The 25,204-nt window shown below is 40.9% G+C and overlaps 1 long non-coding RNA gene across 1 annotated transcript; it reads right to left on the bottom strand.

Moving 5' to 3' along the window:
• Nucleotides 1-220: 220 nt before the first annotated feature.
• LOC125525320 lies at nucleotides 221-10,891 on the bottom strand. Its single transcript, XR_007291263.1, has 4 exons — nucleotides 10,758-10,891; nucleotides 8,442-8,565; nucleotides 370-433; nucleotides 221-288 (listed from the first exon to the last, which is right to left on the bottom strand). It is a non-coding gene; the product is annotated as an uncharacterized LOC125525320 (long non-coding RNA).
• Nucleotides 10,892-25,204: the final 14,313 nt, after the last annotated feature.

Genomic DNA, 25,204 nt, shown 5'->3' with positions numbered 1-25,204 from the left:
ATTTATGTCTAATATTTTGTATGCACATATACATTTATACATGTAAATGTGCTACAAAAATAATTGTTTGGACATTTTTAAATCTTAAAAGTACTCTGATCATCATAGTCTATAACATGTTCATATCATAACAATAAGCTAAAGAATATGTATATGCAATTGTAGCACGACAATGGATAGACATGTGGCATATGTGAACACACCCAAAACTTAGACTCACCGATGGAAATTTCCGTTTCTTGCGAGGACCTCGTGGCCTTTTCGTCCAATTGTCCTTGGGTAAAAACCCTGAAGTATCATCTATAAATATATTTCGTACTATGTATGTATGTGTAGTAAAGTTTGAAAATCGACAAGAAAGCACAGTACCTCTCAGAGATAGGTTGATCTCAAGGGCATCATCCCCATACACAAAATGGAAGTACTCTTCAATCTGCCATTAAGTAAAAAACAATTTTCATTAAGTAAACAAATAATTTTTATTGATTGTTTTCTAATTAATTGTAGGTATGGTTTGTAGGAATGTCTGCATGGATTTGTTTTCTATATCTTTTGAGCAAACTAGTAGGTAAACAAAACGAAAATACGAAGGTGAACAAAAAAAATCAGAGTATCAAATTTGGTCAACCAATTTACCCGTGTGTGAAGTTTCATGCAGAAAAGACACCTGTGGTATTCTTAGCGAAAGTAATATACAATTAGGGCCTTACTGTTCACTCATCAGTGTTTTTTAATATAAATTTGATTTTTTATTTTTGCCAAGAATACCACAGATGTCATTCTTTATGAAACGCCATACATGAGTATGTCAAAAAAAGATTTTTATACAAAAAATTCTAGTATTTGTTTCGAATTTAGTATTAATAAGGGGTGCACATGGAATCATGCTCACCAAATTTGGGGACAAAATCACATATTTATTTCAAGTTCTCACTAGTTTTAAGACAAGTCCAATGTTACATACATTAGCAACACTGAAGTCTAACATATCCACCTACCTAATAATGTTAGGTGTAAATGCCATAAGTATATTCAAGGTCTCATAAAAACATACATGCTACTCTTGCATATCTGTGTCCATGCCTTTATATAGCCGGCCACATCTTTGTGCATTGTAAATTATTTGTGGTCATACGACTGCCGACGAATGATTGTGCGGTGATTCATTCCTTTCAAAATAGAAGCTGAACGTGTATCACACTTTATGTATGATATATTATGGTATTCACAAAAAATATGTTATAAGCGAACAATATATATCATTGGAGCTGTATAAAGTAACGCTTTCTACAATATTGTTTTGTATCATTTAATTTGTATTGTTGGTCAAACTTAAATCATGTGATACATGAAATATTATGGCATAATGGAGAAGAACACATAATATAAATATGTTATATTAATTTGGCTAAACATAATATAAATATGTTGTATCAAGTGGACCAAGCATATCATTGGAGTGGTATGGAGTAACGCTTCCAGTCTGCATCTATTCATAAACATATGATATTTATCAACGCAAGAAAATCAACCAGAGAAACACTCCTAGGTATTTTTCTGGATTGAATACATGTACGAGCAAAAAATATGAATTGTTGTTGTGCTCGCATGCCTCAAGGATGATACCGTGGTACATGTGCACGTTTACTACTGTACGCTATATGGAGATATGCAAGGTATTCAGTTTGGATAGTTCTGGAAGATTGAACGAAGTTTAGTTTGAAAAGAGAGTTCTCAAGCTGGACGTGGCTCCATAGTACTTTTTCCATGTGATCTTGGCCTGGAAGCACATGCAGAAGCTAATAAGAGGGTCAAGCCACATACCACACAATAAGATCGGCAGCTGACTTAATATTCCTATTTAATTTATTTTCTTCACAAAGGAAAAAACATTGTATGCGGAGTGTCGGGCTGTTTGCAGGGTGTGTTTCATCGGGCACATAAAAACACATCATTTGCCAAGTGTATAGGCGATAACACTCGGGCAAAAAATAACAATCGGCAACACGCGCTTTGGCAAGTGTTAAACTCCGCAAACAAAAACACTCGGCAAAGTTTATGCTTGTCCAGTGTTTTCTGAAGACACTCAGCAAACAATAAAAAAGCAATAAAATACATATGTTTATCTGAAATTCCAAGAGCCAATTTTAAATTTTGAGATTAGTTTTTTGAAGGGAGCAACAAATGCATATCTAAGTATCTAAATATTTATTTTGCTTGAATCTATAGACTATTTTAATATACATGTAATTCATATTTGAATATATCATTATTTATTTATGTTGAATATTACCCTCTAAATAGATGGAACAACAAGTAATGTCTTAAAATGCCAAATTTTGGAGTTGGGAACTAAATGTAACTAGATGTTACCTCGCGTGTTGCTGCAAGAACCGGTTCACATGCAAGTTGATTATATGTAATATGAATATTTGGATTAATAAACTAAAACTAAAATATAATATTTGATTATTGTACAGTTGAAAAATATTTATTAAATATAAGTTTTTAGACAAATTTATTGAATATAACTAGCATATTATAAAGGAAAACATTTCCCATGCATGCATGTTGAGGTGGGCCTTCGATGAGGTGACATGTGTGCATGCTGAGATAAATACATGTAGTGGGAATCAACTAATAATGAAAAAACATCCATGCATGTTTGTAGGGCCTTTGATGAGTTGGCATGTGTGCATTTTAAGAGAATATAAGTAGTGGAGATCAACTATTTAGGTATCTAGAATATAGGATATGTTCTATGTGCTAAAAAAATTAAAAGTTTGTTGATATTTTTAAGCCATTAAATGCATTTCCTGGCATTTAATGAATATTATAAATTTTAAACTAGAAATGCATGAAACAATGCATAAAAATGGGCTGAAAAAAGCTTATTTGTGCTATTGAGACTATGTTTAGGCCATGTCCAAGAAAAGAAAAGGAGTTTCAAACATCAGGTTACTACGAATCGACCCCGAACATGGAGTTTATCAAGTTTTAAATTTTAGAAAATGCAAATAAAGTCTAAAAACATGATCATATTATCTCTAGAGGTTTTGATAAAAACTGAAGAAGGTTCGTAAAAGTTGTCACATGGACTGCTTAGAAACAAAACCATCTTTGAGGAATACTCGTAGTTTTGATAGAGAACATGTCTGTTCGAAGGCAAAATGACAGTTGCTCAATCTTTTTACCTTAAACATGTTTTACACTCAAAACACAGCATCATATGTCCCTATTTACACTCCGAATATATATATATATATATATATATATATATATTGAGTAACCTTCAATTTACACTCGGCAAACATGTTGCATTATTGGTTGCTACAAGCATCCCACGGATCACGCTAGGGGTCGTTGGATCCTCTCAAATCTAAAGGCCGACACCTACAGCCTCTCTATTTTTATCTTTATACTCCTCTCTCTCTCTCTCTCCCTCCCTTCCTCTCTCTCCTTCCTCCTCCCATTCCTCCCTCTCTTTCCATTATATCCTCTCCCCCATTATCGGTGCCACCTCTGCCCAAGCGAATGTGCGCAGCTCAACTGCTAGCCAATGATGAGCGTGGCCTCTAGCTACAACCAATCTCCTCTCCTCTTCTTCAGCCGGATCCATGCCCAACTCAGCGAGATAGATTAGATCCATGGCGGCGACAATGGAGCACAGAGAGATCTTGCGCAACCATTTCATCGGTGACCATGGGGGCTCGATGCGCCAGTTCCTCCGGGCAACCACCCGGGCTCGACGCCATCATTGACTAGATGCTACTCTTAACCTGCATTGTGTTTACTTTAGTTATCGCTCGAATGGTCGACGCACGTGAACGTGCTCAACAAACACCATTGCTCGTTGGCAGACGGCATGACCACGTGCTCGATGGCATCCCATTTACTTTCTTCATTCATGTTCACAAAGTTTGACAAGTGTTTAAGCTCAGCAAAGCCTTCGATGAGTTTTACACTAGGGAAACCGACCCGTTTTCATCACGCGTCATCTGTTATCGTCGTGCGTCACCATGTATGAATTTTTATCGAGTATCTCAAATAACCCACGACAAAATCTTTGTCAAGTTTCCATAAAAGAACACTCGACAAATTCGGTTTTGACGGGAGGGTGTATGACGAGTACAACACGAGGTGAAGCCACATACGTCCATTTTTTATCATCATTTCCTATTGTTATTTATCTTATTTTGAAGTCATATTGCATATTATGATGCAATTCTAATGTCTTTTCTGTCTTAAAAATGCAAGATACACCAAAGGAGAGGGATTGCCAGCAGCTGAAATTCTGACCTGAGAAAGCTACAATAGAGATAGCAATTTTCTGAAGCTCAAAATAAAGTGAAATTTTACGAAGATTTATTTTGGAATATATAAAAAATATTGAAAAAAAATAAGTAAAAAGGAAATTTAACAGGGGCCCGACAAGCTCAGGGGCGAGACCACCCCCAAGGCCACACCACCCAGGCTTATGGGGGTCCACAGAGTTCCTCCCTCGACGTCCTTTGGTCATATACTCCCATTGGCCCTAGAAAAAAAAAATCAAGAGAAGACTTTCAAGACCATCCGCCGCCGTCTCAAGGCGGAAACAGAGGCAGAGCACTTTTGCTCTCTGGCTAAGCGATTTTGCCCGGGAAACTTCCGTCCGGGAGGGAGAAATCGAATCACTCATCATCACCAATGTTCCTCCCATCATGGGAGGTCTCATCTTCATCAACATCTTCACCAGCACCATCGCATCTCAAAACCCTAGTTCATCTCTTGTGTTCAGTCTTTGGACAAATCTCAGATTGGTACCTGGAGGTGCTAGTAGTGTTGATTACATCTTGTAGTTGATGCTACTTGGTTTACTTGGTGAATATCATTATGTTCAGATTGTTAATTGCATATTTATACCCACTGAACATGTTCAATATGAAGAGTTGTGAGTAATTACATTTGTTCTTAAAGACATGGGAGAAGTGTTGATATTACTAATCATGTGAAGTTGATCACCGTTCAATGTTTTGATATTATGTTGTGTTGTTCTTCCTCTAGTGGTGTTGTGTGAACGTCGACTACATGACACTTGGCCATCTTTGGGCCTGGGAGAAGGCATCATGAACTTAGTTTGTAGATGATAGGTTGCGGGAGTGATAGAAGTCTAAACCCAGTTTATGAATTGTTTTGTGAGGGGCTGTTTTGGATCCACGTGTTTAATGTTATGGTTAGATTTAACTTAATTGCCTCTCTTGTATTTGCCGATGCTTGCATGGACGGTATAATCATAAGTAGGTCTTGTTCAACTAAGAACATTATCTTAGTTCTGGTTCACCCACATAACACTTATCAAGGCAATGAACACGCAATTCATGAATTATGGTGAAACTAACTTGACAATATACCCTTGTGGTCTCAAGAGCATTTTAATCACTACAATAAATACTACTGGCTTATCCTTGGCATAATTAAGGATTGGGTCACTTGCCGCACCTTGCAATTTTTGTTACTTGTTACCAATTATCCTGCGATCAAACTATCTGCCAAAATATCTTATAGCACTTTCAGAGAATACCTTACTGAAAACCGCCTATCAATTACTTCTGCTCCTCGTTAGGTTCAACACTCTTACTTATCAAAAAGACTACGATTGATCCCCTACACTTGTTAGTCATCAAAGCCTTTGTCATATGTTTTCAGCCTTCGCGAAGTCTTTCTTGCACTCGACAAAGAAGCAGATTCCGGTATGCTTTATTTAGATTTTGTACATAGTTGTTAATATAGGTAAAATAGAGTGATTCAAGCATAAAACAAAAATGCATAGCTAAACAGGGACCACCTTAGACCCCACTTAGTGTTAGTAACATATGCTCCAAGGTAGGACAACCTGAAGGCCCTTGCCGCCATTCGGCAGTCCCGCCTCCTCCATTTCTCCTCCACGCTATTGCCGGCAAAGCATGTACGACAACTAGGGAATGCAGATAAACCCTTTGAATGCAGCCAGTAGGATTGGCGCATGGAGGGTTGAGCGTGCATCGGTGCATGACCCACCAATGTTGTAGACGCAGATCTGGGGGATGGGTGGCACATGGTTCAAGCGGGAATTGTTCCGTGCCTCGATGTGTGCCCTTTCCCAAGATTCTCTAGGAAAGTCAAGCATCGGTGGTGGGCGCCTCACCAGAGTGGTAGCCAGGATGCGTGGATCCGACACAACCGTGTGGATCGGATGCAGCTGCGAGCGTGGGATGGTGCGATGCATTAGGTGTTGCCTTGGTCTCATTCAGATGTTGTGCAAGGTGTGACGCTCCTCTCCCCGATCGTGGCTTGCGAGAGGAGCGTCACTATTGAATGCGAGAGGGGTTTGCATCTAGGTGACAGTGATGCATCTTGGGGTGTGGCTGTTAGATGCTACCATATCACATATGGTGACTATCGGGGTAGACAGTTATCAGCAGCGATGGAACTTCCCTTCTAGTGATTTCTGTTTCGGGGGACGACCATGGAGGCAAACAAAGGATGCATTTTGTCGAGGTGTATAATCATGATCTGGCCTTCTAACTTCACTAGGCCACAATGATGTCCGTGTGTTATTACATTGTTGAAGGTGTTGATTCAAAGATCTTCGCGGGGTGGAAAATCCCTATCTCACGTCTTATTGGAGAATCCAACGTCAGCGTGTGAATCATGATTTCTTCTTAAATGTGTTGTCTTGGAACTTTGTGTCAATTTCTCTGCTTATTGCCTTTTGGTTTTGTAGTAGGGTTTCGAGATACTAGGGTATGGCTTATGTGGACATACTTGGGGTCTTTCCTTTTCTTTTTCTAAGCTAATTTTATAGGCATATTGTTTGGCTTTGTTTTTCAATTATAGACATATATATATGACAAATGTTTCCTACGACCAGTGGTAGTTACCACCCTTGCGTTTTGTATGTTGTATGTAGTATCTGTCAAAATCGAGAGTCTGTATGTGTCATATGTAGTATATAACAATGTTTAGCTAAGATATATACTACTTTTTCGGTAGTACGTACCATATTTTGAACATACTCTTTTTTACGTACATATATGAACGTATTTCACAAATATAACATAAACTATGGGCTCATATGCAATTTTTTCGTGTAATTTGCTTTCAAATATCTTACATCTAGTATATGAATATATTTAGAATGATAAAAGAGTATATATAATATTATATGATTGTATATGAGACATGTGGGGTAACTAACATCGGGTGGTAGGATGGATTTTCCCTATATAACTCAAGATGCGCAATAATTCCAGTGATAGTTACCACCACTTGAGTTTTGTATGTTGTATGTAGTATCTATCAAATCGAAGAGTATATACGCATAGTATGTAGTATATAAAAATGTTTAGGTAGTATATATACTCCTTTTTAGGTAGTATGTATCGTATTGTAAATATGCTTCTTTTTACGTATAAATATATATGTATTTCACAAATATACTAAAAACCACGGGTCAACTTGCAATTTTTTTCATGTAACACACTTTGAATTATCTTATATATAGTATATGCACATATTTAGAATGATAAAATAGTATATATATAGTACCATATGGTAGTATATGAGACATGTGGGATAACTACCCCTAGGTGGTAGAATGTATTTTCCCTATATATATATATAATTGTGTGCATCAACTAACACGTAAGTTGGTACTTTATCCTTATCATTCGAGTAAAGTTGATGACCCAGTTAACAAGTAGTATAACAATAAGTATTGTTGAACCAGTTTTGTTGTAGAAAGATTTCAGCCAAACGCTATCAAGTGAAAAATGTTTCACTAAATTTATTTTCTTTTCTAGCGATAGAATATTGTTTTCCTCCTGTTGGTCAAATATTTTGTAGCTTGACGGAAAATTAATTTCCAATAAGATTTTAACCAATGGGAACACAGGTGTATAGACAAATTAGTTATCGCTTAACTTAATTTCCGTTAAACATTTCTCAAAAAATTTAGTAAGAAATATTATATAAATAACCATGTATATTTTCTGGACATCACTTCTCATATGTTACACCGCAAGATTCAAACTATCTACTTAGTTATATCATATAAGCGAACGAGAGGACAAAAAGCTGAATGTTGGTGTCATGAAAGACCAGACAACAATAATAGACCAATCCCTCACTTTTAAGAGTATGCCAATAATTTCGCAAAAAAAAAAGAGTATGCCAACATGGATCATGCCCGCATTCAGTCTTCTTTAGAATCACATATATTATTATATAATTCATATTAGGATCTTATATGCAGAGACCATAGGTTTAACTTCCCTTTTACAAAAAACATATTAGAATCATATATTGTTCTTGACTAATTGGGCTGACACATTGCAGAGTGTCGCCTGCAAGCAATTATAAACCAGAATTTTGTTCAATGGCAAGAAAGGAAATCAGGCAGTTATGTATGTAATCGAATATACCTGGCTCGGAAGAAAAATAAAATCAGAAGATGGTGCCTGGTCAAGAGGATGAGCCAAAATGGGCGCCCAAATATCGGCTTCATCTTCCAGCTCCATTTGTGTGGCTCGGTCAGCAGCTAGGCACCTATCAAACAAAAGAGAGTGAACCGCATAAAGATACAAAAATATTATCCGATAGATGGAAAATCTGTGGCATGTAGTCATTGCGATCATTTCTGCACAACGACAAAGTTTAGAAATGTTTCTTTTGTTAATTGATTTTGGTAGCGTTTTGTTTGTAGTTGCAGGTAGATGAAAACAAAATTTTGTGTGAGTGAAATATTAGCAATGCCATACATTGATCATTATTTATATATTTAAAAAATAGACACCCAAGGAGAACATTAGATAGTACAATGACAAGGCAACATGGCACGAAACGACAAGAAACATAAAAAACCATACTGTCTATCTTCTTCCTTTGATTGTACGTTGCTCGACGAAGTTTGAATTGGACTGAACCAACAATAAAGGAAATGAACGCCTGCAAACGCCTCACCGCATTGAAGACCACAATAGTCCCTTGCCGCTAGGAACGAGACTTAGTGACCATTGAAGAAATATTGGTTGGGTCATCACCCCATTCAACGTAGGCTTACACTTCTTCACCAATAGTCTATATTATTGGATAAACCGGACTATGCGTGGAACAACATAAAACGAGTGGTCGATTTTTCCACACTTAGATCCAACCAATTGTTTCTCTTGATTAATACGACACTGCCCAGATCTAAAGATTCTATCACATACGCCATGTTGAAGGTGCTGGTTCAGAGTTCTAGGGCGGTGACAACTCTAGCTTTGACTTTTGTTTAGACCAGCAAACATCATCATGCAAGTGATGATTTCCTCTTGAAGGTGTTGCTTGTAGTCTAGCACATCGGTTCGGTCAGATGTTCTTCGAACGGTAGAGATGCTACGGTTGCATGTTCATTGTAGATGATATGAGATATTGGCTTAATAGAAATGATAGACTAATCATATTAATAAGGAATTTCTTTTTTTCCAAGAGCCTATTAGTAAGAAACCTCAAAATTATGTGTGTTCGGCTTGGAGTGATGTGAGGATGAGTGACCAAGTGAGAACAAAGTGCGAAGAAAAAACTAGTGTCAGCATGTGAGGCCAGTCTAGCTAGATCTTCCCAAGCGTAACAGCCGGGAACCGGTGACTATGACCAAGACATTTCAAATGGTATCACAACCCTCATGGTTCCATGGACGTGACGGAGTTAGTGGCGTAGACATGTAGATTGTGCGTGTGTCCCACCATGGCACACAACATGAGCACACGTGGATGCTCGCACTGATGCACATAGACGTGTGCTATGAGGGGGGCGATTCTCTGTGCCAACAATAGCATTGGTTTTTTTGAGTGAGGTGTATGTGATATGCTGCCTTAATAAAAATGATAGACTACTCATATCAACAAGCTATTTCTTTTTTATTTCAGAAGCCCATTCGCAAGAAATCTCAAAAGGGTCTAAACTTCGACAAAAAATAAGCTTTAAAGTTATTTAATTTCCAAAGCTATTTTCTATTTTCGTATCATTGATAACTATCTAATTTAAATGGAAATATGAAATCTAATTTAAAAAATCATTGAATTTATTAAAACCAGGCGATTTCATGACGAATTATACAAAATTTTAAAAAATATCTTGCACATTTTACACTTTAGAAGTAATCTTGTGAGAAAAATTATAATCCCTACGTTTCTGAATATAAGTCTTTCTAAAGATTTCAATATAGACTACATACAGATGTATATAGATATAGTTTAGAGTGTAGATTCACTACTAGGCTTACAAGACCGACAAAACATGGGGCAACCAGTTGAGTTAACAACCATTTTGAACAAATGCATACGCTTCCACACATTTCAAAATAACTTGAAAAAAATCCTCCAAGTAAGTAAATAAGCCATAGCCATGCGCATTTGCAAATAGCTATATGAAACAGACATTCACATGTACATATAGATTTCCAAGAAGAGGATTGCTTTCCCTACTTTTTCCCAGGCCGGACGGTAATCGATCCGTCGTCCCCGGCCACCTTCGTCCCGCTAACACAAGCAGACGCACGCAACTGATCCAGGACGAGGTGCGACGAAACGGGGAGTGAATCGAACGCGAGAGCTGCTACGTACAGGTAGTGCTGCCGGCGGGCTCAAAGTGGCGGCACGGCGACACCGGAGCCAGTGCGCTAGCGCGACGCTGTGCACAAACAAGTGGAGATTGAATCAAAAGGTGGTGCAGGGTGGGAAGGATTATCTAGTTACCTGGTGGGTGGGAGTGGTCCGACGGCGACGAGAGGAAGTGTTGGCCGGCGGAGTACTTCCACCTATGAGCTGCCGTCCAAGTCCACCGTCGACTGAGACTGAAAAGAGATATCACATCCGCACAAGGAGTAATAGCTTGAGGAAATCGAGTAGCCGCCGCCTCGGTCTCCACACGACTAAAAATAGACCCAGTTACATGCAAGCATAAGTTGCTTCGGGAATCGGAAAGGACGAGAGAGAAGTATACTTAACTCAGAGTGAATAAATAGGTGTTGCATTGGAACAAGAGCGTAGGTGTGCAGGTTTATGAGAGACGGAACGCATCGTGACCCTGTGAGAGGACTTCTGAAAATCCTAAAATACAAATGGCCGATTCGCAACCCGTTGCATATTCTTTTTCTACTTTTTTTGAAAAAGCTTTTTTTAACATTAGGCTGGTCACAATGGGGAGAAATTTAGAAGTAACATCACACACTCCAATACAACTTTGCTTATGTGACACATATTTAATAAAGAGAGAGGTGCTTGTGGTAACTAGTTAAGTTACCGGAACATCACACACTCCAAGAAACAATGAGTCTATAACCTAATAAATACATCGTTGCATGACACTACATAGATGTTCCTACCCACTATGGAGGTAGTAACATAGTCTAGGGAAGTGTGTAAGTTACTAGCTTATGTTCTTGCCCATTGTGACCAGCCTTAGTACAGACGCAAGCACTCATACACACGCGCATACATTCACTCTTATAAATGCACACACGCATATCCTATCCCTATGAGCACTTCCAAGGATGTGTTTGCTTTCGATCACGGGCCGGAATGGAACGGGTCCATTCTGTCCCTGGGTCTCGTCCTCGTGTTTAGTTGGATCAGGGACCGGAACCAACTCGTCCTCCCGAAACAAATATACTGTCAATATGCCAAACGCACGCGTTCCTCCAAATCGGAGGAATCACGCGGAACGGCCTCTGGCGAGGCGCTTTCACCTCCCGCCGCCGGCCGCTTCTCTCCCTCGATCTGCGCCGCCGGCCGCTCCTCTCCCTCGATCCGCGCCGCCGGCTGCTCATCTCCTTCCCCCGCACCTCCTCTACTCCTTTGCTTCCTCCGCGCCGTCGGCCGCTCATCTCCTTCCCCCGTGCCGTCCTCTGCTCCTCTTCTTCCTCCGCGCTGCCCTCTGCTCCTCTCTGTCGTCTCCTCGTCAATTGGCTTCAGGGTGGCGGATGCGTGGCTCGCGGCCGTGAAGACGGGTGCCGACATCCAGCGCTCAGCCGGCAGTTGGAGAGGCACGCGACGGCGGCTGGCTTGGGTGCTAGCAGCGGTTCTCGCCTTTTGCAATTGTTCTGTCTATTTGTACATGCTTGTTGAGATTGATGACAAATTTTGTTGTCTATTTGTACATGTTTTCTTTTGCCTTTTGCAATTGTAAATTTGTGCATGTATATTATATATAGACTAATCATGTCGTTTTATTGGAATATTTGTGAAGCAAATTACAAATTAGTGGTGATGAAAAGAAAAAGGAAATGTTGTTTTGGAATTTAAATGAAATGCTTCTCAAAATACAATCATTTTTGCATATATTGACAAGAAATAAACACCAATTTGAATATTTTTCATTCCATTCCATTCCACCAACCAAACATTGAGACGTAACCATTTCATTCCACCTCGTTATTCATACTAAACACAGAGATGGAACCATTCCATTCCTGTGGAACGGAACCATTCCATTCCTGTGGAACGGAACCATTCCATTCCATTACACTTTGTTCCTGAACCAAACACACCCCAAGAGACCGAGCCGGCATTGTCATCTTGAAATTTATGAAGTCACTGTAAGCACCTGTCATTGACAGGAACGTCTCCTCCCACTGAAAGCGCATCGCCGGAAATGCTGAAATAAATTCAAGAATAATACGAGCATCAGGAGTTGAACCCTGATGGGCTAAGAATATCATTGTCCCTCTAACCACCCAACCACAGGTTGGTTCACAAAAAGAAACTTCTTAAGTGATGGAAGTACAAGGAACGCCGAACATTACAAAAATCACATCAAAACTACATCTAGATTCATGGACTACACAGCGACAAATATAAGCATTGGAGCGAGCCGAAAGTATAACATCAACATTGCCCTTCACTCACTAGCCGGGCAAACTTGTAGTGGACAATTAAAAAGTCGTCGTGCTAATACCCCGTAGGATCCAGAACAACAATCACCATCGATGAAGATAAGTGTAAATTGAAAGAATCCAATCTGAATACACGTGAATACATGTGAATGAGATTGGATCCACCAAGATCCACGGAAGACCGACGTCGACGGAATCTCAGAAGATCCATCGGAGACACACCTCAACACATCCATCGACGACGCTAAACGCACTGTCGGGACAGAGCTAGATAGGGAGAATCCTATTCCATCTCTAGAAAGACATTATTTTCTATATTGTCTCATCATTTCTCAGCACTTGTTCTTTTAGTTTATGGTCATAGTGTTTTGAAACTTTGACCACTATTTTATTTATTATGGAATCCATAGGCTAGTCATAGTGCGGAGTTAGAGCATCTACCGTCGCACCTCTCAAATACGTCTCAAACGCCCGGGCAAGCCGTCCGGTCACCAACAGGTCACAAAAAAACGACCCAACCGGAGCTCTTAAACCGCGGCCAAACGCCCGAGCTGACCGGCATCCCTCATATCCAGCCCAAAATATAGGACGGATATGGGGTGGCCTGGGCGCCTTCGCCACATCAGCCTGGCCCACCGCTGGCCCATCTCGACCCCACAAAATCCCCCTTTGGAGCAAACCCTAGCTCACTTCACTCCGCTCCCCTTTCCCTAATCCGTTCAATCCCTGGCGCCGGCGAGCATGTCAAGCACCGACAACCATACAGTCGGCAGCCCCGGAGACGAGTATGAGTTGGCGCTCCGTATCGCGTTTGAGCGCTTGCTGGTCATACAGGCGACAGCTCGGGGTGCGGTGCGACGCCTCCTGTCGTCCGTCACCGCAGTGCTGACCCCGGTGCCGGCCCTTCCCGCCCCACACGTGGATCTGGCGGCCTACCCAATCTGCTCCGCCCGCCCGACGGCCTCCTCCACCTCCGGCCACTGCTCCGCGCGGGCAGCGGTGGGTTCTAGTGCCCGCTCCGCCAGCGCCACGGATGCGGACTCCGGAGTCAGAGGCACGTGCCACCCGCCGTGAGAGGCGTAGGGCAAGGGAGATGGGGGCGGGTCCGCCGCTGCTGTGTAGTCCGCTCACTGCCGCCGCGTGATGTCGGTGCCCGACGAGGAGGAGCGTATCCTCCAGTGGGTGTACCGTCAGTCACTTACCATGGCGAAGATGGACGCCTGGCGGCTCCGGAGGATCAACGCCAAGCAGCTCTGACTCGGCATTGAGAAATCCTAGTGGGAGGCGGCGATGACAGCGGTGGAGGCGGCGAGGGTGGCCAAGCTCGAGTGCAAGCAAGACCGCATCGTCCGGCGCTTGCAAGGCTACATCGTCATCTCCAATCCCTCCTCCTCTGATGGCTTCGACATCGACCCGCCTCCTGTTGCGGACGCCTACAGCAGCACTGGCGACCGGAAGGGCAAAAAGGGCCGGCGAGGAAGTGGTGAAGCTCGCCATCGCCTTTTATATAATCTAGTTCTAGTATGTAGTTACAATGTGCCTGAACTGTGTGAACTATGCCCGTTTGGTGATATTTATGTGAATTATTCCCGTTTGGTATCAGTTTATATGTCCGTTTCCTATCGATTTTGATCGTTTGGTGATTTACGCACTACATCATGAATTTGTATGGATATAGGGTGCCGGATATGGATTACGCTGGTGTGGAGGCCCGGATTAGGGAGTGCCTGGTCAATGTCCGCGGACCCGCCCGGACGCTTGCACAGGCGTTTGAGGGGTCGGATTTGTAAAGTCCGGCTGTAGATGCTCTAATTTAGACTAGTAGCACGCATATGACACTAGTCTATGTTACTATCTTTATAGTGCAAAGTATCATAAAATTAGTATCATAAGTAGTTATAATTAGATTATAGACTCATTTTGCATTGGGTTGCGTTATGTTGCAGTTAACATATTTCGTTACCACAGTTACCTATCTACTCATTGACTACTTGCCACATAAGTAAACTTGTCTTGGCATGCGTTATGTTACTAGCTAAGTTAGGGCATCTCCAATGTTAATCCCCAAACCAGACACCGCATCCGTCCGAGGACGAGGGACCAGTCCGCGAATACTGATGCGGATGCCGGCCATCCAACCATAGCCGCATATGTCCGGTTACATTTTGTAACAAATTTAATGAAAGTGAACATTTTGATGAATATTTAAACAAACCGAAAGATATTCATTCATATTTGGATAAGTTTTACATAATACCAGATGCTTTTCATCTAAACTGGAGCAAACTCATTACATTTCGACAAATTTTAGGTAAACCATACTCTAAACCAAGTCTAAATGACCATCGGTGCCCGTTCCCCATGTACGGTCGGCCATGAGCTCTGGAAAATGAAGCTCCGACTTTGCAGCCTGTAAGCGGAAAATCGTCGACGATGATGACCCACCTAGCTTGGCTTCAATGGGAGGGGAAGAGTGGTGGCCTTCCTAAGACCCCAGCGTCGGTGACCTCCCATAATTCACTCTTCCTCACTGCCGGCGGCGTCCGCAGGTGTGCCGTCTTCGTGGTCGTGGCAGCGGGGCGTGGCCCTGGCGGGGCTGACGACGTCGTTCTCATCCTCGCTCTTGTTGTACACTTCATTCGCCGCCTCGTCAATCTCCTTGAAGGCATCTTTTAAATCTGCATGAAGGAGGCAATATCGCTAGTGGTCGCAACGGATCTCGCGGGCGGAGGCATAGGAGTTGAGCAGCTAGCGCCTCCTGCTTGGCCACGTCCACTTCCAGCACGATGGTCGTGCCAGTGGCGAGTTGCTCCTCTGCATGTCGGTGCTCATCGAGGAGGCGAAGGTTGTGCTCCTGGTCGTCCTACGCCTTCAGGAACGAGGCCTCCCGCTCTTCCAACACCATATCGGTGGTGAACACGAGCCTCGCCCACACTAGTGCAACGACGTCCTATACAAACGGTTTTTACCCCCTTTCTGCGACATAGTTTTAAACTGTTGCCTTGCGTGTGTGGGCAATAGGGGGGTCCATCCCACACGACCCAAAAAATCGTTAGTGATGGGGTGGAAGAATCCATACGTTTGGTGGAACGAAGCGTATGTGATGCCCAAATCTATCCTAAACGTGAGTCATAAGACAACCGTTTGTGATATATAACAATTCCCAAACGCTACATCCGTGCAACTCGGGTGGGATGACATTAATATAGCATGCGCTATTCTGTGGCACAATGTTTATGATGCACGCCACATCATAAACAGTTCATGATTGCAACCCGTTCATGATAAGGAGACTATCACAAATATTTAGTTCTCCAGCACCATTTGCGATCTATCAATTTTGCCATATGCTCCAACTGTTGTACTCGTGTTAGATGGTATTACTATTGCACACGCTATTATGTGGTGCAACGTTTATGATGCGGACGATGTCACAAACATTCAATTCAGTCAAACCATTTGTGATATTGTCTGACATCACACATGCTTTGCAAATACTAATTGTGTGCATGGTCACACAAGTTTACGATTTACGAAATGTGTGTGATAGTATTATTCAACACACAAGATTTCTCTCTGTAAAATGTGTCGAATCATGAGGTACATCACAAACATTCTGCTTTTAAAACCATGTGCGACGTAATGACCTGCAATGCATATTTTCTCCCTTATTTAATTGCTGCAATTTGGAATTCCAGAGAATTGATTTTGAAAGTAGGAAATAACTCTATTCACATCCAACCATTATATTATTCGATTCACAGGTACATATATTCAAGAAGTACAAAAGTAACAAATAAATAATGATGAACCACAATATTATTAAAGACAGTAAAGAGAGAGACGAAAGATATATTGGTTGTTCTACAAGGTGAAGATGAATGCACTGTTGTGCCCTCCTCCATACTGAATGCACGCGTGACTCTAGTCCAACCCCTTGTGATGGCCGAGCGTCCATCCTTCATTGTCTTGATGAGGACTTCTAGATAGTCATTATAGTTTGGTAGAAATACTTTAACCTTTGCGGCTCCACCAATCATGTAGTTTGAGAGGTAATATAATGTTGAGTAAATTGCTTTGAAAATCACTACAAACATAGAGGATTTAGACATTTTCATCTAACAACTCATTATGGGTAGTTGAAAGAAGGCTACAAAGTTCCTAGGTACCATCCTGCAGTTCACTGTTGGCTTGGATAAAGTGTAAACAAATAGATTAATTTCCATCTTTTGTCCCCTTTCCTAACAATCTTTATTAGTCTTCTCACTTGATGTTGATTCATGCATATCCCATTTCCCCATACGCCAAAAGGGTTGAAGCATGGATCTTTACCAATGACATACCTATAAGTAACAAGTTAATATTAGAAGCTAAACTGCAGTTGTACAATGATGTAATATAATACTCCCTCCCATTATATACGATCTTATTACATCCAATATACTCACATATTGGATGTATTAATGATACGTCTCCAACGTATCTATAACTTTTGATTGTTCCATGCTATTATATTAATCATTTTATAGCAACTTTATATCATTTTTGGACTAACCTATTGACATAGTGCCTAGTGCCAGTTGCTGTTTTTTTGCTTGTTTTTTACTTCGTAGAATATCCCTATCAAACGGAGCCCCAATACAACGAAAGTTTTTGGTGATTTTTTTGGACCAGAAGACAACTTGGGAGCCAAGGAAGCACCTGGGGGGAGGCCCATGGAGCCCATAAGACACCAGGATGCGCTAGAGGCCCCTGGCGTGCCCTAATGGGTTGTGGGGCCCATGGGGGTCTCCTCCACCACCTCTTAGCTCTATAAATACCCAAATATTCGAGAAGCACTAGGGGAGTTGACTAAACACAATTCCAGCCGCAACAAGTTCCAGAACCACGAGATCCAATCTAGAGTCCTATTTCGGCACCTTGTCGGAGGGGAACGCGATCGCGGAGGGGTTCATCATCCTCATTGGTGCTCTTCCGATGATGTGTGAGTAGTTCAACATAGAACTACGGGTCTGTAGGAAGTAGTTAGATGGCTTCTCTCTTTTTGGTTCTCAATACAATGGTCTTAGAGATCTATTTGATGTAATGACTTTTTGCAGTGTGTTTGTTGGGATCCGATGAAGTTCGAGTTTATGATCAGATCTATATCCATGAATATTATTTGAGTCTTCTTTGATCTCTTATATCCATGATTATTTAGAGCCTCGTATTTCTTATCCGAATCTTTGGTTTAGTTAGGCCAACTAGATTGATTTTTCTTGCAATGGGAAGAGGTGCTTTGTGATGGGTTCGATCTTGCGATGTCCTCACCAAGTGACAGAAGGGGTAGCGAGGCATGCATGTATCATAGCTATTAAGGATAAAAAGATGGGGTATATTTCTACATGAATAGATCTTTTTTACATCATGTCATCGTTCTTATTGCATTACTCCATTTCTCCATGAACTTAATATAGTAGATGCACGCTGGAAGCGGTCAATGTGTGGAGTAATAGTAGTAGATGCAGTCAGGAGCCGGTCTACTAATCTTGGAGGTGATGCCTATATTCATGATCATTGTCTTGGATATCGTCATAATTATTTGTTCTTCTATCAATTTCCCAACAATAATTTGTTTACCACCGTATGCTATTTTCTCGAGAGAAGCCACTAGTGAAATCTACGGCCCCCGGGTGTATCTTTTATCATATTGCTTTCCGATCTATCTTTTATTGTATTTGTTTTTAGATCTATTGTTCCAAAACCCAAAAATACATTGCTGCACTTTTTCTTTACTTTTTTATTTCGTGTTTTATTTAGATCTATTTATCCAATCTCATACAAATTTATCTATCTTTTACCGAGGAGGGATTCACAACCCCTCTTACGCGTCGGGTTGCAAATATTTGTTCTTTGTGCAGGTACCATTTACATAGTGTTGCTTGGTTATCCTACTGGATTGATACCTTGGTTTCACAACTGAGGGAAATACTTACCGTAGTTGTGTTGCATCATACCTTCCTCTTTGGGGAAGTACCAATGCAGTCTCAAGCCACGTCAAAGGAATTTCTAGCACCGTTGCCGGGGAGACATCATCAACATCTATCAGGTTCCTAATCACAAATCTCATCTCCTTGCAATTTAAATTATTTTCCATTTTCCTCTCCCCCACTTCGCAAAAAATTGCCTTTTTCTTCACCTTCTTTTTCTCATAGATCTATCTTTTTTACTTGCACTCTTGTTTGTGTAGTCACGATATCTCAAGAAAATACCAAATCGTGTGATTTTTCCAATACCAATAATAATGATTTTATTAGTACTCCGATTGCTCCTCCCTCCACTAGTGCGGAATCTTGTGATATTAATGCCTCTTTGTTGAATCTTGTTATGAAAGATCAATTTTCCGGTACTCCTAATGAGGATGCCGCGTCCCATCTAAACACATTCGTAGAATTGTGTGATATGCAAAAGATATGTGGACACTGATATTGTGAAGTTGAAATTATTTCCTTTCTCCTTGAGGGATCGTGCAAAATTTTGGTATTCTTCTTTGCTTCGCAATAGTATCGATTCTTGGGATAAGCGCAAAGATGCTTTTATTACTAATTATTTTCCGCCCGTGAAAATTATTTCCCTTAGAACTCATATCATGAATTTTAAGAAACTTGATCATGAGCATGTTGCACAATCTTGGGAAAGAATGAAATTGATGCTAACAAATTGTCTTGCTCATGGTTTAAATCTTTGGATTATTATACAAAAAATTATGAGGGATTGAATTTCGTTTCTAGAAATCTTTTAGATTCCGCTGTAGGTGGTACTTTTATGGAGATTACTTTGGGTGAAGCTGCTAAATTTCTAGATAATATTATGGAAAATTATTCACAATGCCATACCGAAAGAGCACCTACTAGTAAAAAAGTTAATTCTGTTGAAGAAATTACTACTTTGAGTGAAAAAGTTGATGCTCTTATGAAATTGCTTGCTAGTAAATATGCTCCTATTGATCTTAATGATGTGCCTTTGTCTACTTTGATTGAGAAAAATAGTGATCCCGTGGATGTGAATTTTGTCTCGCGAAACAATTTTAATAATAATGCTTATAGAGGTAGTTTTAATCGTATGCCTTTCCTAGAAATTCAATTCCTATTGTAATTCTTCTTACAATAATATGAACCCCTCTGATCTTGAGAGTAATATTAAAGAATTTATCAATTCTCAAAAAGCTTTCAACACTATGATAGAAGAAAAGGTGAATAAGATTGATGATATGTCTAGAAGCATTGATAGAATTTCCCATGATGTAGAAAATCTCAAGATTAAAATTTTCCACCTAAGGTTGATGCGAAGGAATCAATTAAAGCTTCATATGTTTCTATGGATGAAACTAAGAAAGGAACCACTATGCTTAGAGCTAAAAGAGAATTTTTAGAAAGAGCGTTTTCTACCGATTGCTTTCATAAAAATGATGAAGATCTTAAAATGATCGGTGTTTATTATATTGATTCCTTATTTAGTAATATTAAAATTGATGATAAAGGGACTTAAGAAGAGTAAACTTTAGCTAGAAGGCGTCTCGATGATTCGGAGGGTGAAAATCTTGATGATTTTTTTTGATAAAAGTGGGTTTGGAGTGGTCAAAACTTTAACTAGTGATGTGCCTACTCTTTTGGATTACAAAGACTTTAATTATGGCAATTGCTCTTTGATTGAAGATATTTCTTTATTGCAATCCATGATAAATTCACCCCATGCTTATGAACAAAGTAAAGCTTTTACTAAACATATTGTGGATGACATGATGAAAGCTTTAGAAGAAAAGTTGGAATTAGAGATCTCAATTCCTAGAAAATTATATGATGAGTAGGAACCTACCATTAAAGTCAAGATTAAATATTATGAGTGCTTTGCTTTATGTGATTTGGGTGCTACACTAGTGCAGAATCAGGCTTTAGTCCCGGTTCATAAGGACTTTTAGTGCCGGTTCTACAACCGGCACTAAAGTGTGGGGACTAAAGGCCCCCCTTTAGTGCCGATTCGTCACGAACTAGGACCAAAGGCCCACCACGTGGCATGAGCCCGTGCCGGGGGGCTGGGGGCCTTTACTCCCGGTTGGTTACACCAACCGGGACTAAAAGGTTTAGCAGTTATTGTTTATTGTTTATTTTTCATTTTAATTTTGTGTTTTCTATTTAATTATTTTTCATTTCAAACATATTTTACGCTACTACATATTGTACACGTTATGCATATATATAAATAAAATTCCTCGTAAAACCGATCATATATATGATCGAATTTCTCGCACGACCATTCACACACACACACACACATATATATATATATATAATTTCTCCTACAATTTGTAGATCATTACATGGAGGCATTACAACTTGTAATGGTATTCTCCTTTGGGATCTATGACCTAGTCGAGCAAAAATCATGCTATTTCCTCTTGAATTGCTCATACACGATCTGTTGGTAGGAGCTTATCCCGCATCTCCGACAACTTTAAAGAAGGAGATCAATATGATTGTATTAGTTGTGTGTGTATATATTAGATATTGATATAAAATTGTGAATAGTGTTTTGGCAAATGTACCCAAGATTGTCTATCATCTTTGGTCCTTTTGGATTTCATAATGCGAATGTTCTCACAAACGTAGTGTGCACATAAATTATTCCCATGCGCCCGCCTCATGGTCTTTACGAGAATAGAATTCAGTCAGATAATAATTAATCAAGCATGATAATGGTATTGAAACTAGAATTAAAGAGATGGTAGCTAGCTAGTACTACTTAATTAATTACCTTGGGTCGCACCTGAGGGAGTCCTGGATTAAGGGGTCCTCGGGCGTCCGGACTATATGACATGGGCCAGACTAACGGGCCGTGAAGATACAAGACAGAAGACTTCCTCCCGTGTCTGGATGGGACTCTCCTTGGTGTGGAAGGCAAGCTTAGCGTGCGGATATGAATATTCCTTTCTCTGTAAACCGACTCTGTACAACCCTAGCCCCCTGCGGTGTCTATATAAACCGGAGGGTTTAGTCCATAAAGGCAATCATAATCATACAGGCTAGACAATTAGGGTTTAGCATTATGATATCGTGGTAGATCAACTCTTGTAACCCCTATACTCATCAAAGTCAATCAAGCAGGACGTAGGGTATTACCTCCATCAAGAGGGCCTGAACCTGGGTAAAACATCGTGTCCCTTGTCTCCTGTTACCATCAATCCTTAGACGCACAGTTCGGGACCCCCTACCCGAGATCTGCCGGTTTTTGACACCGACATTGGTGCTTTCATTGAGAGTTCTTCTGTTGCATCAACAACATGATTGATGGCTCGCCTTGTTACCAAGTACGTATCACTTCCAGAGGAGCCCTGGCCTCAGGCCAAACCCTCCGACCGGGCAGCTTTACCATGGCCGCCCGTCCGGCCTTTAAGCCGATGATGACTTCCCAAGTCATCGAAAATCATCTCCGTATTGACTCCGAATACTACAAGCTGATGGATCCGGCGGATTTGTCGTCCTTAAAAGAACTCCTGGATCGCATCGCCACCCTGGGAGTTGCTACAGACTATGATTAGATTGGGCTTAAACCCGATTGGAGAGAAATCAAATCTCCACCGATCACCCATCAGATAGCGGTCGTTGAGGAGCAAAGCAATAACAGCTCTTCCCCTGTACTGAAAACAAGCTATGTTCGGATCTCCGAGCTCATAGAGCCGGATACTCGTCTGTGGGGTGACACTCCCGGCCCTTCGAACTTAGAATTGGACGCGGAGCCTAAGGAATCATTGGACATCCCGGATCCTGATAGGTCCATTTTGCATCATGCTTTTATATCGATATTTATTGCATTATGAGTTGTTATTACACATTATGTAACAATACTTATGCCTATTCTCTCTTATTTTACAAGGTTTACATAAAGAGGGAGAATGCCGGCAGCTGGGATTCTGGGCTGGAAAAGGAGCAAATATTAGAGACCTATTCTGCACAGCTCCAAAAGTCCTGAAAGTTCATGGAAGTCAATTTTAGAATATATAATAAATATTGAGTGCAAGAAGTTCACCAGGGAGGCCACACCCTGCCCACGAGGGTGGGGGCGCGCCCTACCCCCCTGGGCGCGCCCCCTACCTCGTGGGCCCCTGGTGGCCCTCCGATGACCATCTTCTGCTATATGAAGTCTTTCGATGAAAAAATAAATCATAAGCCATCTTCTCGGACGAAACTCCGCCGCCACGAGGCGGAACCTTGGCGGAACCAATCTAGGGCTCTGGCGGAGCTGTTCTGCCAGGGAAACTTCCCTCCGGGAGGGGGAATCATCGCCATCATCATCACCAACGCTCCTCTCATCGGGAGAGGGCAATCTCCATAAACATCTTCACCAGCACCATCTCCTCTCAAAACCCTAGTTCATCTCTTGTATCCAATTCTTGTCTCCAAGTCCGGGATTGGTACCTGTGGGTTGCTAGTAGTGTTAATTACTCCTTGTAGTTGATGCTAGTTGGTTTATTTGGTGGAAGATCATATGTTCAGATCCTATATGCATATTAATACTCCTTTGATTATGAACATGAATATGCCTTGTGAGTAGTTACGTTTGTTCCTGAGGACATGGGAGAAGTCTTGCTATTAGTAGTCATGTGAATTTGGTCTTCATCGATATTTTGATGAGATGTATGTTGTGTCTCCTCTAGTGGTGTTATGTGAACGTCGACGTCATAACACTTCACCATTATTTTGGCCTAGAGGAAGGCATTGGGAAGTAATAAGTAGATGATGGGTTGCTAGAGTGAGAGAAGCTTAAACCCTAGTTTATGCGTTGCTTCGTAAGGGGCTGATTTGGATCCATATGTTTCATGCTATGGTTAGGTTTACCTTAATACTTTTACTGTAGTTGCGGATGCTTGCAATAGAGTTTAATCATAAGTGGAATGCTTGTCCAAGTAAGGACAGTACCCAAGCACCGGTCCGCCCACATACCAAATTATCAAAATACCGAACGCGAATCATGTGAACGTGATGAAAACTAGCTTGATGATATTCCCATGCGTCCTCGGGAGCGCTTTTCTCTATATAAGAGTTTGTCTAGGCTTGTCCTTTGCTACAAAAAGGATTGGGCCACCTTGCTGCACTTTATTTACTTTTGTTACTTGTTGCTCGTTACAAATTATCCTATCAAAAAACTATCTGTTACCACTTATTTCAGTACTTGCAGAGAATAACTTACTGGAAACCGCTTATCATTTCCTTCCGCTCCTTGTTGGGTTTGACACTCTTACTTATCGAAAGGACTACGATAGATCCCCTATACTTGTGGGTCATCAAGACTCTTTTCTGGCGCCGTTGCCGGGGAGTGAAGCGCCTTTGGTAGGTGGAATTTGGTAAGGAAAGATTTATATAGTGTGCTGAAATTTACTGTCACTTGTTACTATGGAAAGTAATCCTCTGAGGGGCTTGTTCGGGGTATCTTCACCCCGACCAGTAGAGCAAAGAGTTGCTCCTCAGCCAACTGAACCTACTGAAAATGAAAATGAAAATGTCTGCTTTGAACTTCCTTTGGGTATGTTAGAAAAATTGCTAGCTAATCCTTTTGCAGGAGATGGAACCATGCATCCTGATGAGCACCTAATATATGTTGATGAAGTTTGTGGATTATTTAAGCTTGTAGGTGTACCCGGAGATGTTGTTAAGAAGAAGGTCTTCCCTTTATCTTTGAGGGAAGATGCATTGACATGGTATATGCTATGTGATGATACGGGGTCATGGAACTACAAATGATTGAAATTGGAATTTCATCAGAAGTTTTATCCTATGCATTTTGTTCATCGTGATCGTAATTATATATATAATTTTTGGCCTCGCGAAGGAGAAAGCATCACTCAAGCTTGGGGGAGGCTTAAATCAATGTTATATTCATGCCCCAATCATGAGCTCTCAAGAGAAATGATTATTCAAAATTCATATGCTCGGCTTTGTGATAACAATCGCACCATGCTCGATACTTCTTGTGCTGGCTCTTTTATGATGAAGACTATTGAATTCAAATGGGATTTGTTGGAAAGAATTAAATGGAACTCTGAAGATTGGGACCTCGACAAAGGTAAGGAGTCAGGTATGACACCTAAGTTTGATTGTGTTAAATCTTTTATGGATACCGATGTTTTCTGTAAATTTAGCACTAAATATGGACTTGACTCTGAGATAGTAGCTTCTTTCTGTGAATCTTTTGCTACTTATGTTGATCTCCCCAAGGAGAAGTGGTTTAAATATCATCCTCCCATAGAAGTAAAAGTAGCTGCACCTATTAAAGTTG

This window comes from Triticum urartu, chromosome 1 (assembly GCF_003073215.2).
Source record: "Triticum urartu cultivar G1812 chromosome 1, Tu2.1, whole genome shotgun sequence".
Taxonomy (NCBI): Eukaryota; Viridiplantae; Streptophyta; class Magnoliopsida; order Poales; family Poaceae; genus Triticum; species Triticum urartu.
Note: the sequence above shows the minus strand (reverse complement) of the source record. Positions and strands in the feature narration are given on the sequence as shown.